The following is a 12,168-nucleotide window of genomic DNA, read 5'->3' on the forward strand; positions in this document are numbered from 1 at the left end:
TAAGCATAAAAAAATGACGCTAATTTGGTACAAGGCGGCGCTAGGCCCTCTTAAATCTGGGCCTTAATTTCTTACTGGGGGAGTTACATTAGTGGCCCAAATCAATTATGCTCTGCAGGAATTTTTATTTAGTTGTTTAACTTGGGCCTGACTCCATATCATCAGAAGAGGTTTTTCGATCACACATGAAGAAAGCTTGTTCAGCACTGAGACAAATTCTGGAATCATATGCCTTAGTCAATGTGGGGCAAAAAACCCATTCTTTTGATCATGGTTGTACGTCTTTTTCTGGTCCTCATTATTATCATTCTCAAATAGACATAATTTTTGTTAGTCATTCTTTGATTTCAAATTTAAACTCAATCCAAAGATCATTTGGGATCATAATGTTTCATCATTATATATGAAGTATTACTTTTTTCAATCTGCTGCCTTTTCATCTAGCTGGATATTTGACTGTTAATTGATGTGGATAGTTCTTATGTTAGCTTTATGATTGAGTGTCTCAGAGAGTTTACTGATGCCAATTCCAGTTCAACTGCCATAACAGTTATCTGGGGCATGCTGAAAGATTATGTTTGTGGCTACATGCTGAGCCTTGCTATTTTAAAGGGGAAGTCAGAAAGGTGACTTTTTTATACTCTACACTTTCTGCATAAAGAAGCAGTTCCATTTTGATCAATTAATTACAACTCAGATGTTGTTAAGAAAAGGATCTAGTTCAGGGTCTGCTTGAAGGCACAGTTCCATCAGTGTTCACAATTTAAAAACAGTGAATAAATGGGTCATTGTCTGGCATTTCAAGCACAACACAGAAGGAGTAAGAATGTGATCCTGAAATGATGTATTTTCAAGTTGTTCAGGCATACTTGAAGATTTGTGTCTAGTTTATGCTAAAATGTTTAAATATACTGATTAGCCTCTCTAGAGGAGGTATATAAGTATGTTGAACCTGTTCATTTAGAAAAGCTGAATAATCAACAATGACATGTTTTGGACTTGTGTATTAAATCTCAAGAAATAGAGGAGATCATTTTGCAAATAGCAGCTGGTAAGGCAACTGGTCAAGATTTAATTCCCAAAGAATTCTACAATACTTTTGTTCCAATCCTGATTTCCCTTTTCTTTAACTGCTACAATTCTGGAAGCTATGCCAACTTCATGGGGTGAAAGGCATATATCAGTATTTTTAAAGAAGAATACAGTCTCTTTAGATTGTGATCATACCTCTCAATCTCGGTGAATAATTCTATATGCATATTCTTCCCAATGGTCTTGTTACTTTTCTTGTTGTCCCTGTACAACATGGTTTGATACTTCAAAGAAATAGTACATCTTATATTAATTTAGATAAGTTTAATCCTTTTGAATCTAGGGCATTAGAGAGGGCCTCTGGTGGTTTCTGTGGTCTGATCTCCATGGGTATCGGGCTTAACTTAATAACACAAAATTGTCTATCATCACAGCTTTTTGACTTATAATCGTGTTTTAAGATTTTGAGCTCTACTTCCTTCATTAATGGTGATTATGTTTTAAGTTGGAATTGTGGCACACGTAGAAAATATTGCTATTTTGTGTTCATCTCCAGCAAGGTCTTGGTTTACCACTTAAATGCCTCAAGGACCCCAATAGCTAGTAATCACTCCTAAGTGTCTTATGGTCGTTGCTTTGTTAAATCTGCTATATATTTTGGTGGTCATGACCTCTATGACTTATGAAGATATTAATATTTAAATTGCAAAATGGTTTATGCTAATCCCATTGATATCTTCAGGAAATTGAATAGTTTTAACTTGGGTCTGATCAGAAGATGCAATATCATCAAAATGATTCTTTTGACTACTTTCTTTATTTGTTCAGGTTCCTAAATAATTTTTAAAGAAGGTTGAAGCTAGTTGGCTAAAGTTTATATGGTAAACCTATGTCTACTTTTTTCCCTAACCTGCAGTTTTACTACATCTCTTATTTCTTTTTCCAAATCTCCTCAGTTATGGGCTGCTCTGCTTGGTAATTATGAGAGCTGTTTTCTGTCTATAAAAACTACAAACTAGGAACAGTTTCTATAAGAAACATGGTTGACAGTGCCGGTTGTTAGTGTACTCAACTTAAAAGTCTTCGGGCCTGATCACGATCTTGGCTAATAGGATACTTTGTCAAAAATGTGACGGATAACCTGCCCGCCCTATTACAAGTTCCATATGATATAATGTAACTTGCAATACTGCAGACGGGATATCCGTCATGTTTGTGATGGAGTATCCCATCCACCAAGATTGTAATCAGACCCTTAGTGCATATTACCGGACTTTAACAGGCCCCTACCTAACTTTAGAACATCTCTAGCTTTCATCAGTATACCTCTCTTGGCTATGTTCCTAACTTGCCAACATTTGTTCATGAGAGGTATGTAAAAGCCTGGCAGTAGTTAGGTTTAAATATAGTGTTTGGACTGAATATTGGAAAAAATAGTATCTTAAAACATAAATTGTGTCAAGAATTTTGGGACAGCAAAGATATCATCAACAGGGCTATTGCAGGTAAAAATATCATTTTTATTGTTTTTTTAAAATATTGTTTTAAAAAATACAGATGTAGAAAATATTATTGCATGTAACATTGTTTGTAAGTGTCAGTTAGTATGTAATTTATTGCATTGTGTTTTATCCTATCTGTTTATAGTTTTTTAGATTCAGCTTTTTAGTAAGGTAAACGTTTAGTCATGTAACTGTTGAAATTAGTATATTAATTTGTATTCATATATAGATCATTGTGAATTCTTTTAACAGCAGGATAATTGTTTTTATGGAATAAGCGTTGCAAGATTTTTTAAAACATGTATATTTTAAAATGAAAATAATACTAATAATTTTAAATATATGCATATTTATGAACTGGAGTTTTAAAAATATTCTTTAATATTTAGCAACATGTTATTTTCATTATGATATATACGAATGGTATTAGAAACTTTAAAAAAAATAAAATAATAATTCCCCCCAAAACAATATTTAGAAACATTTTTATTTAACAATGTATACATTTATTTATAATATTTGTAAAGACATTTCAAAATTGTAGAATTATTGATATTTTTTTGGGAATTGTAATTTTATTTAAAAACAATAAATAGCTTATAGTTATAAATGTATATTATTTGTTAATAACTTTGGATGTTATGATTGCTAATTTTAAAATCATAGTTTATTTGTTATTTAATGGTTATTGGCAAAGACTTCCATAAATATTTTAATTATTAATATTACAACTTTTTTTTCAAATGTATTAATTCAGTTTGTACATGTATACTTGTTGATTAGGTTAGTTTGTTTTTAGATTAAATTGTATTTAATATCATAGTAAAAAATGAATGAGTATGGAGTTTTGTTTGTGTTTTGAAATTGTTTAATCTGTAATAAACTCTTTAAAAAAATGTATATTGAAGTGGATATTGTCATTTTGCACATCTTTTGTGTCCAACACCTTTTTCAAACATCTTTAGATTGGAGTGGGAATATGAAATGTCACCCCTTTAGTGTGCAACACCTTCCTCAAATATGGGTGTGTTCGGGTGGGAATGGTAAATGTCATCCCTTTATTGTCCAATACCTTCTACCACTATGGTTACGTTAGACTATGAATAGTAAATGTCAAACCTTTAGTGTCCAACATCTTCCTCAAATTGGTGTAGATTGGAGTGGGAATAGTAAATATCAGCCCTTTAGTATCCAGCACCTTCCTCAAATTGAAATAGATTGGAGTGGGAATAGTAAATGCCCCCCACTTTAGTGTCCAATGTCTTCCTCAAATTGGTTTAGATTATAGTGAGAATAGTAAATCTCACCCCCTTAGTGCCCAACACCTTTTTCAAATTAGGATATACTGAAGTGGGAATAGTAAATGTCACTCCTATAGTGTTGAAGGTATTCCTCAAATTGGTTTAGATTGGAGTCAGAATAGTGAATTTCACGCTTTTGGTGTCCAATACCTTCCTCAAATTCATATATATTGGAGTGAGGATAGTCAGTGTCACCCCTTTAGTGTCCTACACCTTCCTCCAATAAGGTTGGATTGGAGTGGGAATAGTAAATGTCTTCCACTGAGTGCCCAGCCTCTTCCACAAAATGGTTCAAATTGGAGTGAGAATAGTACATGTCACCCCTTTTTTGCCCAATACCTTTATCAAATTGATATAGATTTGAGTGGAAATAGTAAATATCACCCCTTTAGTGCCCAAGTCCTTCTCCCAATAGGGTTGAATTAAAGTTGGAATAGAAATGGCACACATTTTTCTCATGATATTTTTGTTTATTAAGTTTATTTATTGTATATTTTGACATTTTTAATTATATTTATTTGATCTGAAAAACAAACAGTTTCATAAAGGTAAGTAAATAAAACATTTCATTTTATTTATTTTTAATAAAAAAATTATAATTGTATTTACATAATATTTTATGTTGTACATTTTCAACTTTAAATTCCCATCGTTTAATAGTTTTTTAAAATGTTTAATAATTTTTTAAAACTATATTCTACATCATTTGAACATATGTTTTTATGTATATATGTAACAATTGTATATTTATTTCATACTATTATTTAGTTTATACTTTATACATTTCTCACATTTTATCACAACATTGTTGACATGATTCACATGCTTAATATTCTTAAATATTTTAATACATTTATTCAACATTTCTACAATTCATTTCCATGAGGGAAACGTTTACTGGTACCTGACATTTTGTAATATAATTGTGTTTTTTAGTTTATTTTGCCAGAACTAGATCACAGTAAGGTGCTGCAGTTCACAGGAACAGGTAAGTCCTTTTTAAAGGATTTTGGAAAGGTTATGAGGGTGGGAGGTTTTGAGAGGAGGTCTAGAAGGTAGTTATTTTGTTGATTGTGGGTTTTTGTAAATTTAAATGTGTTAGTGATAGTATTTTTCACTAGGTTGTCGTCTAGTGTTTTTGTACACTATTTTAGTAATGTGTTGCTATGTTATGTTAATGTAAGTCATAATAATTATATTTTTATCATTATCAGTTAGGGATCTGTATTTTTGAAAGTGTAATTTGTTGGTGAGTTTTCTATTTACTTTGCATGTTTTCATCTACAAATGTGTCCTATGGGCATTGGGAGTTTACTTTTTATTTTAAGGGAATGTGTGCACATGTTTTCATTGAATGATGTTAAAGAAAAGAAATAGCAGACTATCACTGAGGTATAATTTAGATATCAAAATCTCATTTTTGACTTTGATGTCCTATCAGTGTCATTAAGTATCCTTCTGTAGGTGAACGACCTTGGATTATTGAATCTATAATCATTACCAGAGGTGTTAGATAAGTACTTTGACGTATAAAGTGTATAATTTGTATTATTCTTTTAGGTGCTCTATATGTACTATGTGCAGTTTTTGAATTTATATTACTGTGCCAGGATTATCTGTATATGCTCTGAATTGACAAGTAATTCATTATTTTCAGTGATGCATGGTTTGGTATCTTCATTTTTCCTTTTAACTTCATATCTTATGATTTAATCAGATACTATGTTAGGAAAGGTTAAGGTGGCATTTTGTGACTTGCTATATATTGGCTGGTGGATGCTGTGTACAAGAAGAAAAACATTTGTGAAAAGATTCAACTTTGAGGCAACATTCTTTTTTCAGATAAAAAAACTTTTATTGTAATATATTTATTAATATTTAGGTTGCAGTGTAAATGTTTCTAGTTGATGCTTATTTTTTGGGGGTGGTATTGTTATGCTTTGTATTATATATTTTTGGAGGGTGAAAGGTACATGCAATAGATTTCTGTTTAATTTAGATAGGTGTATACAATGTTTTTAGTTTTATTTTGAGTAATTGTTTTATGTCAAAAGTGTTTTTATATATTTATTAGTGATTAATTGTTTTGGTGTGTTTATTGTTATCAATATTGAGTGTATCTATATTTTTGAATGTTACTTTTTTTTATTTAAAGGTAGCAATACTTTTATATCTGATACTTTTGTTTTGATTTAGTTAAAAATCACAATTTTTAACAACTAAATCGATATTTGTGGTTTTACCAGTTAAGTATAGGAAGTTTATTTTTTTGTGATTGATATCTGTTTCCAGTATTTTTGTGTTTCAATACTGTATGAGTCTATATGTCAGTGATCCTTTAAATACACAAGTTCAGATACCAAGGGATGGTATTTTATTTTTATTTGATGATTTGTAAAAAGCCTACTGCAGGGGTTTGTCAAATATTTGCAGTTAAGGGACTTTCCACAACCTTTCCCAATTAAAGAGCTAAATGCTACTTGCAACACATTTCTGTAAAGTTTTGTTAAGGCATCTGGGCAAGGGTGCTTCCACATATTTAACCATTTCTGAACAACTTTACAAACATTATCTGACTGCTAACTGGACTAGAAATATGGGCTTTGGTATTTCGCAGGATGGTATCAATGCTACCATTCAGCTATGACAACCTGTTCTTAATGTTTTTCATGTCAATGCCCACCATTTTGAAACACTTCACAATCATTATTATACTACATATAGATTGAATAAATGGGAGTTTAGGGACTCTTCTAAATATTTCCCTGTAATCTTATCAATGCAGTAGCTATCCATATCTAACCTGCCCTAGACTCACACACTATTGGTCTGGGTGTTTTTATTAACTTAATCGATTGGTAGGGAATCAGATCTGCTGGGACAGCAAAATTATACTACTGGGCCATTCCAGTACAACTCCACCCTCTCAGGCTGGAATTCTCTTTTTGGGGATGATCCTGGGATAACTTGTGCTAGTGCATGCGTCTCACTTATAAGACACTATTGTTAACAAGTTGGGCTTGGAGCCCATCCATTGCTTACTATCTGTTGGCTTGCATTGCACTCTTCTTTACAGCCTCATAATTGGTCACTGCAGGCCAAGTATTATTTCTGTTTCTTTCTGTGGAAGAAGGACCAAGCACTGATTGATTAAACTTAATCAGTGCCCATCCGGTACTCCTGATGTGATTGAGGTACTATTTATTTTTATTTTTTAAACTTCTAGTGCCATGCAAACAGAAGGCGTGCGACTGGCAAAAGCGTGCCCACCAGGGCAAACAAAATTGCAACGTTATTTTTCTAAAGTTACATTTCTTTTATTTTGCCAAGTCTTATTTTCTCACTTTGCACTTGTGTTTTGCTTTGTTTTTGCTTGTGGCCACAGTCCTCAAAAGATGATGCTCCTCTAGTTATAAATATTGAAAAACAAGATTGTTTGTTTCTTATGTATAATTTTCAAAATTATGTTTTAACACACAATTGTGCAGTAAACCCCAATCCACCCCACTCCAATCCACGTCATTCTAATGCAATCAACTCTGCTTTGATCCAGTCCACCCCACTCCAATCAAATCCACCAAGTCCATTCCAATCCACTACAATCCTACCCCCTCCAACTCAGTCCACCCCCTTCAATCCAATCCAACCCTATCCAATCCAATCCACCACAATCAAGTCCACCACTCTCCATTCTACCCCTCCCCCCTCCACCTCACTCCTAAAATCCACCCAACTTCAGCCCAGCCTACCTTATTCCAATCTACCCCACCCTAATCTAGTCTTCCCAATCCCATTCAAACCCACCCATGCTAATCCAATCCACCCCACCGATTCCAAGCCACACGACTCTAATCCATTTTACCCCATTCAAATCCAATCCACTCCACTCTACTCCAATCCACTCCATCTAATCCATCCCACTCAATCCAATTGACCCCACCCTAATGCAATCCACTCCACTCCAATCCAAATTACTGCACTCCAATGCAATCCAACCCACTCCAAACCACACCACTCCAATCAATCTACCATACTCCAGTCCAACACTACTGCATGCAATCCAATCCACTTATGCAATTCAATCAACTGCAAAAAAACACCCCACCTCAGTTCATTCCACCCCACTCCAATCCAGTCAACACCCAAAACACACGACTCCAATCAATCCTACTACATTCCATCTCACTCTAATCCACCCAATCCAATCTACCCCACTTTACTTCAGTCCCCCACTCCAATCCAATTCACCTCTTCCCAATCCATCCCACTCCAATTCAGTCCACCCCACTTCAATCCAATCCAACCCACTCCAATCCAATCCTATCCAACCCACTCCAATCCAATCCAATCCTATCCACCCCACTCAAATCCAATCCTATCCACCCCACTCCAGTCCAATGCACTCCCTTCCAATCCAAGCCACCACAATCCATGCCAATCCAATTCACCCCATTCCAATTTACCACACTACAATTCATCCCACTCCAATTGACCCCACTCCAAACCACACATCCCATTCCAATCTGCCCCAATCCAATCGGATACTCCCCACCCAAGTCCAATCACTCCAATCCAATCAACCCTCCCCACCCTAATCCAATCCACCCACCCCACCCAAATCAATCCACCCCAGTTCAATCCACCCACCCCACGCCAACCCAATCTACCCCACTCCAATCCATCCTACTCCAATTCAATCCACCAAACCCACCCAACTCCACTCCAATCCAAACCAATTCACCCCATTCCAGTCCACTCTAACCCACCCCACTGTACTCCACCCGACTCCCCCCCTACTCCACCTCACTGTATGCCACTCCATTCTGCACTCTACGACTCTCTGCCACTGCACCACTAAAATCTACTCCACTCTATGATACCCTCCTCCACTCTATGACACTCTACTCCAACAAATCCAATCTACGACACTCTACTGACCCACTCCACTCTATGCCACTAACTTTAAGCCATGCTGAACAGCAGCCACACTCATGTAGAACATGGCTAAAACATGGCTAAAACACATTGTCAAAGCCTATAGCTCTTGTATGGGTGATACCTATTTACTTTGCCAATACCTGATTGCTGTCACTGTTGCAAGGTTAGGAATGTATAGCTCTGTGAGGACTAGAATCACAATTATTGAAAGTAGCCCTAAACCCCATATGCTTAAGAGAAGTTGGGATCCAATCAGTGGTCCCTCTTGATCCTTATTATACCCAGAAAATAACATGTAAAGAAATCCCCTTTTTTAACTCTGCTTGTATAATTACTTATTTCTTTTGCACGCCATAATGCATGTTTTGAAAAATTATCTTTTGTGTATGTGATGAACTGTAGTAAGGAAATACATTTATCTGATTCTGTTATCATTTGTCTTTTGAGACTTTCTTAAATTAAAGAAAGGTTGTTCTGCAACTTACTGTTGCTCTGTGTTAATTTCTGTTATTCATCTGAAAATACCACACCTTTAATCAAGCATCATATTTTAAAAAACGTTTAAGCTTAGACATTTAAAAGTGTCTCATTTAATACTGCGCCTTTAGGTTTCCCAATAATATGCACATACTTTGAGTTTCTGTCTTCAGCAAAGGTTACTATTCTACATTATATACACTTTATAAAGGTACAGTACATTCAATTTAGGCTAATGCGGCGAATTTGATTTCGATTTATTTCCTTGAAGGTAAATAGGCATTCTCTGCTTGTACTGTAAATTGCATATGTTATTATAATTGGTAGCTTCAAACTTAATTGCACAGGTTATCAACAAATCATTACAATAGAATAAGCAAAATAATTTACTTAAACGAGGGAAATAGGAATGCAGGAAATAAAAGTGCCCAGCCTTCAAAATGTAGGAAACTCGTTAATTCATGCATAAAGGGCTAGTCCAGACAACTATATCATCATATTTGCACTATGGCAGCGCCATATTTCTTAAATGTATGACCAGTACACAAGGCCTTGCCTAGGAATACTCTTAAATAAATTTCAAAGCTGTGTCTCCCATATCCCCAAACCAGACCTACAAGGTCGCTTGTTGCTTCAAACAGTGGGACCAATAAGACCATCTTTACATTAGCCTCTTTGCTAGGAAGCTGAATGAAAATAATTTTGCAAACATTTAAAGACCCACTGTGCGACCTTTTTGGGTATACTGAGACAGCTAGTGGTTGCCCGGCAGTATCCTATGTGTGTGCAGACGTTTGATGCGGATCTCCCAGAGCCACCATAACTATTCCACTTCAAATGGATAACAAAATGACTCCTTTTAGGGTATCGAATCTCCACCTTTAGCTGAATTGACCAAATCATATTCTATGCCCAGAAGAAAAATTAAAAAGCATTTAAATGTAGTTGTAACCAAGGAGTTTGGGTGTAGTGAAGATCATTGACCCTGGAAGCTTAACAATGGTTTACTCACATGGAAACCTCAGGATAAACCATATTTAAAGTAAGAAACCGGGTTTTTGAAATACATAAAGTGGGTTCATATTCATAAAGCAGAGTATGTCCTGGTTTAGAGTTCGGCGGATTACTTTATCACATACATGACGGATTCCTCGCCCGCTGTATTACAAGTGTCATTGAATATAACGCATTTGTAATACGGGCCGATAGCATATTCGTCACTTGTAATGTGGTAACTTGTCCACCAGACTCTGAATCAGTACCTAAATGTCCTCCTATTGCATGCGCAAATATCTGGGTGAATGTGAACAAAGAATAAAAGTGACATAGGGCGAAAATCGCAGTTTGTGCCATGCAAAAAGCCTTCTGCGATGCACATCGGTACCGACTCGCAAATTGTGACTGCGACTCGCAAATAGGAAGGGGTGTTCCCTTCCTATTTGCGACTCGCATCGCAATGCAGAATTGCTTTGTGACCACGAATGCGGTGGCAAAGCAATTCGCAGTTACCACCAGTGTCACACTGGTGGTAACTCATTCGCAAAAGGGACCTTCCCCTTTGTGAATGTTGCCCAAAAGGTTTTTTCAGAGCAGGCAGTGGTCCAATGGACCACTGCCTGCTCTGAAAAAACGAAACCAAATGGTTTCGTTATTTTTTTTATTTTGCAACTCGTTTTCCTTCAAGGAAAACGGGCTGCAAAAAAATTAAAAACTGCTTTATTTAAAAAGCAGTCACAGACATGGAGGTCTGCTGACTTCAGCAGGCCACCATCCCTGTGAGTGCAGGGACTCTCTATGGGGTCGCAAAATGCGACCCACCTCATTAATATTTATGAGGTGGGTCTTTGCGACCCCATAGCGAGTCGCAGACGGTGTCTGAGATATCGTTCTGCATCCGCATTTGCGATTCGGAAATGCGGAAGTTGCTACATCTGGCCCATAGAGGCGAAAGAGAGTGCTCGCAGAGAACAGGCTCCGGCAAATGGTTCCATTTTGATGTAACCATAAATCTATGGGGAAAAAAGAAACAGCATTATATATATCAGGTGAGTAAGATGTATCCTTACACTGCATGGTTTTGATGTAAAGTGCTTAAATGCCCGTAGGTGCTGGTGCACAGTAGAAGAACATTACTCTATCCACCTGCAATAATAAACGAATGTAAAGAACATAGTTTAAACTAAATAATTTGTAATGTATTGGATGAGTTCAATTGCCTCAGTTTCTTACTTGGCCTGGGCAGCTGGCCAGTCACTTACTCAAATGGCTTAGGGCACCTTTAGGTGTAGACTGATGTTGAAATGAGGAGAAATAGCTACTTGGGAGTCTTGCTCACAACATCAAGGCCCACTTAGTTAGGGGAGTAATGAGAGGGTGCATTATGTTCCTAGTGACATTGCTAATAATAAACAGCAAGATCATGTGGTGGAGATATCTTACCCTCAAAGGTAAAGCTGCATAAAGAAAGTAAAGAGGAGGACTCTGATGGATCCTCCAATTCTTAAGAAAATATCGTGTTTACATTAACAGCTGCGAATAATTAAAACTAGGGCTCGTGAGTGTATGGTATCTATTTAATTATATTTTAACCTACATTTAATTACATTTATTATCTGCATATTCATTTTATAGGTGTTTATCCATAATTTATTCAAATATTGTTAAACAAAGAATCTGTCCTAAGATTATGTATGCACTTATTTAATCAATAACTGTACACTGCGTATCCGATGGGTTTAAATCTGTAAGAACCCATAAATGATGCATCAATACGCTCATAATAAAACATGAACACTTCAGTCCAAAGGTGCACATCTGCAGCTGTTTGAGCTTGATTAGGAGACCTCTCTTCCTAATAACTTCACAGCCTGTTAATCTGCACAGCTGTGGCCCGAGAGTCATGAATGATATCATTGTGA

This window comes from Pleurodeles waltl, chromosome 1_1, assembly GCF_031143425.1.
Source record: "Pleurodeles waltl isolate 20211129_DDA chromosome 1_1, aPleWal1.hap1.20221129, whole genome shotgun sequence".
Lineage (NCBI taxonomy): Eukaryota > Metazoa > Chordata > Amphibia > Caudata > Salamandridae > Pleurodeles > Pleurodeles waltl.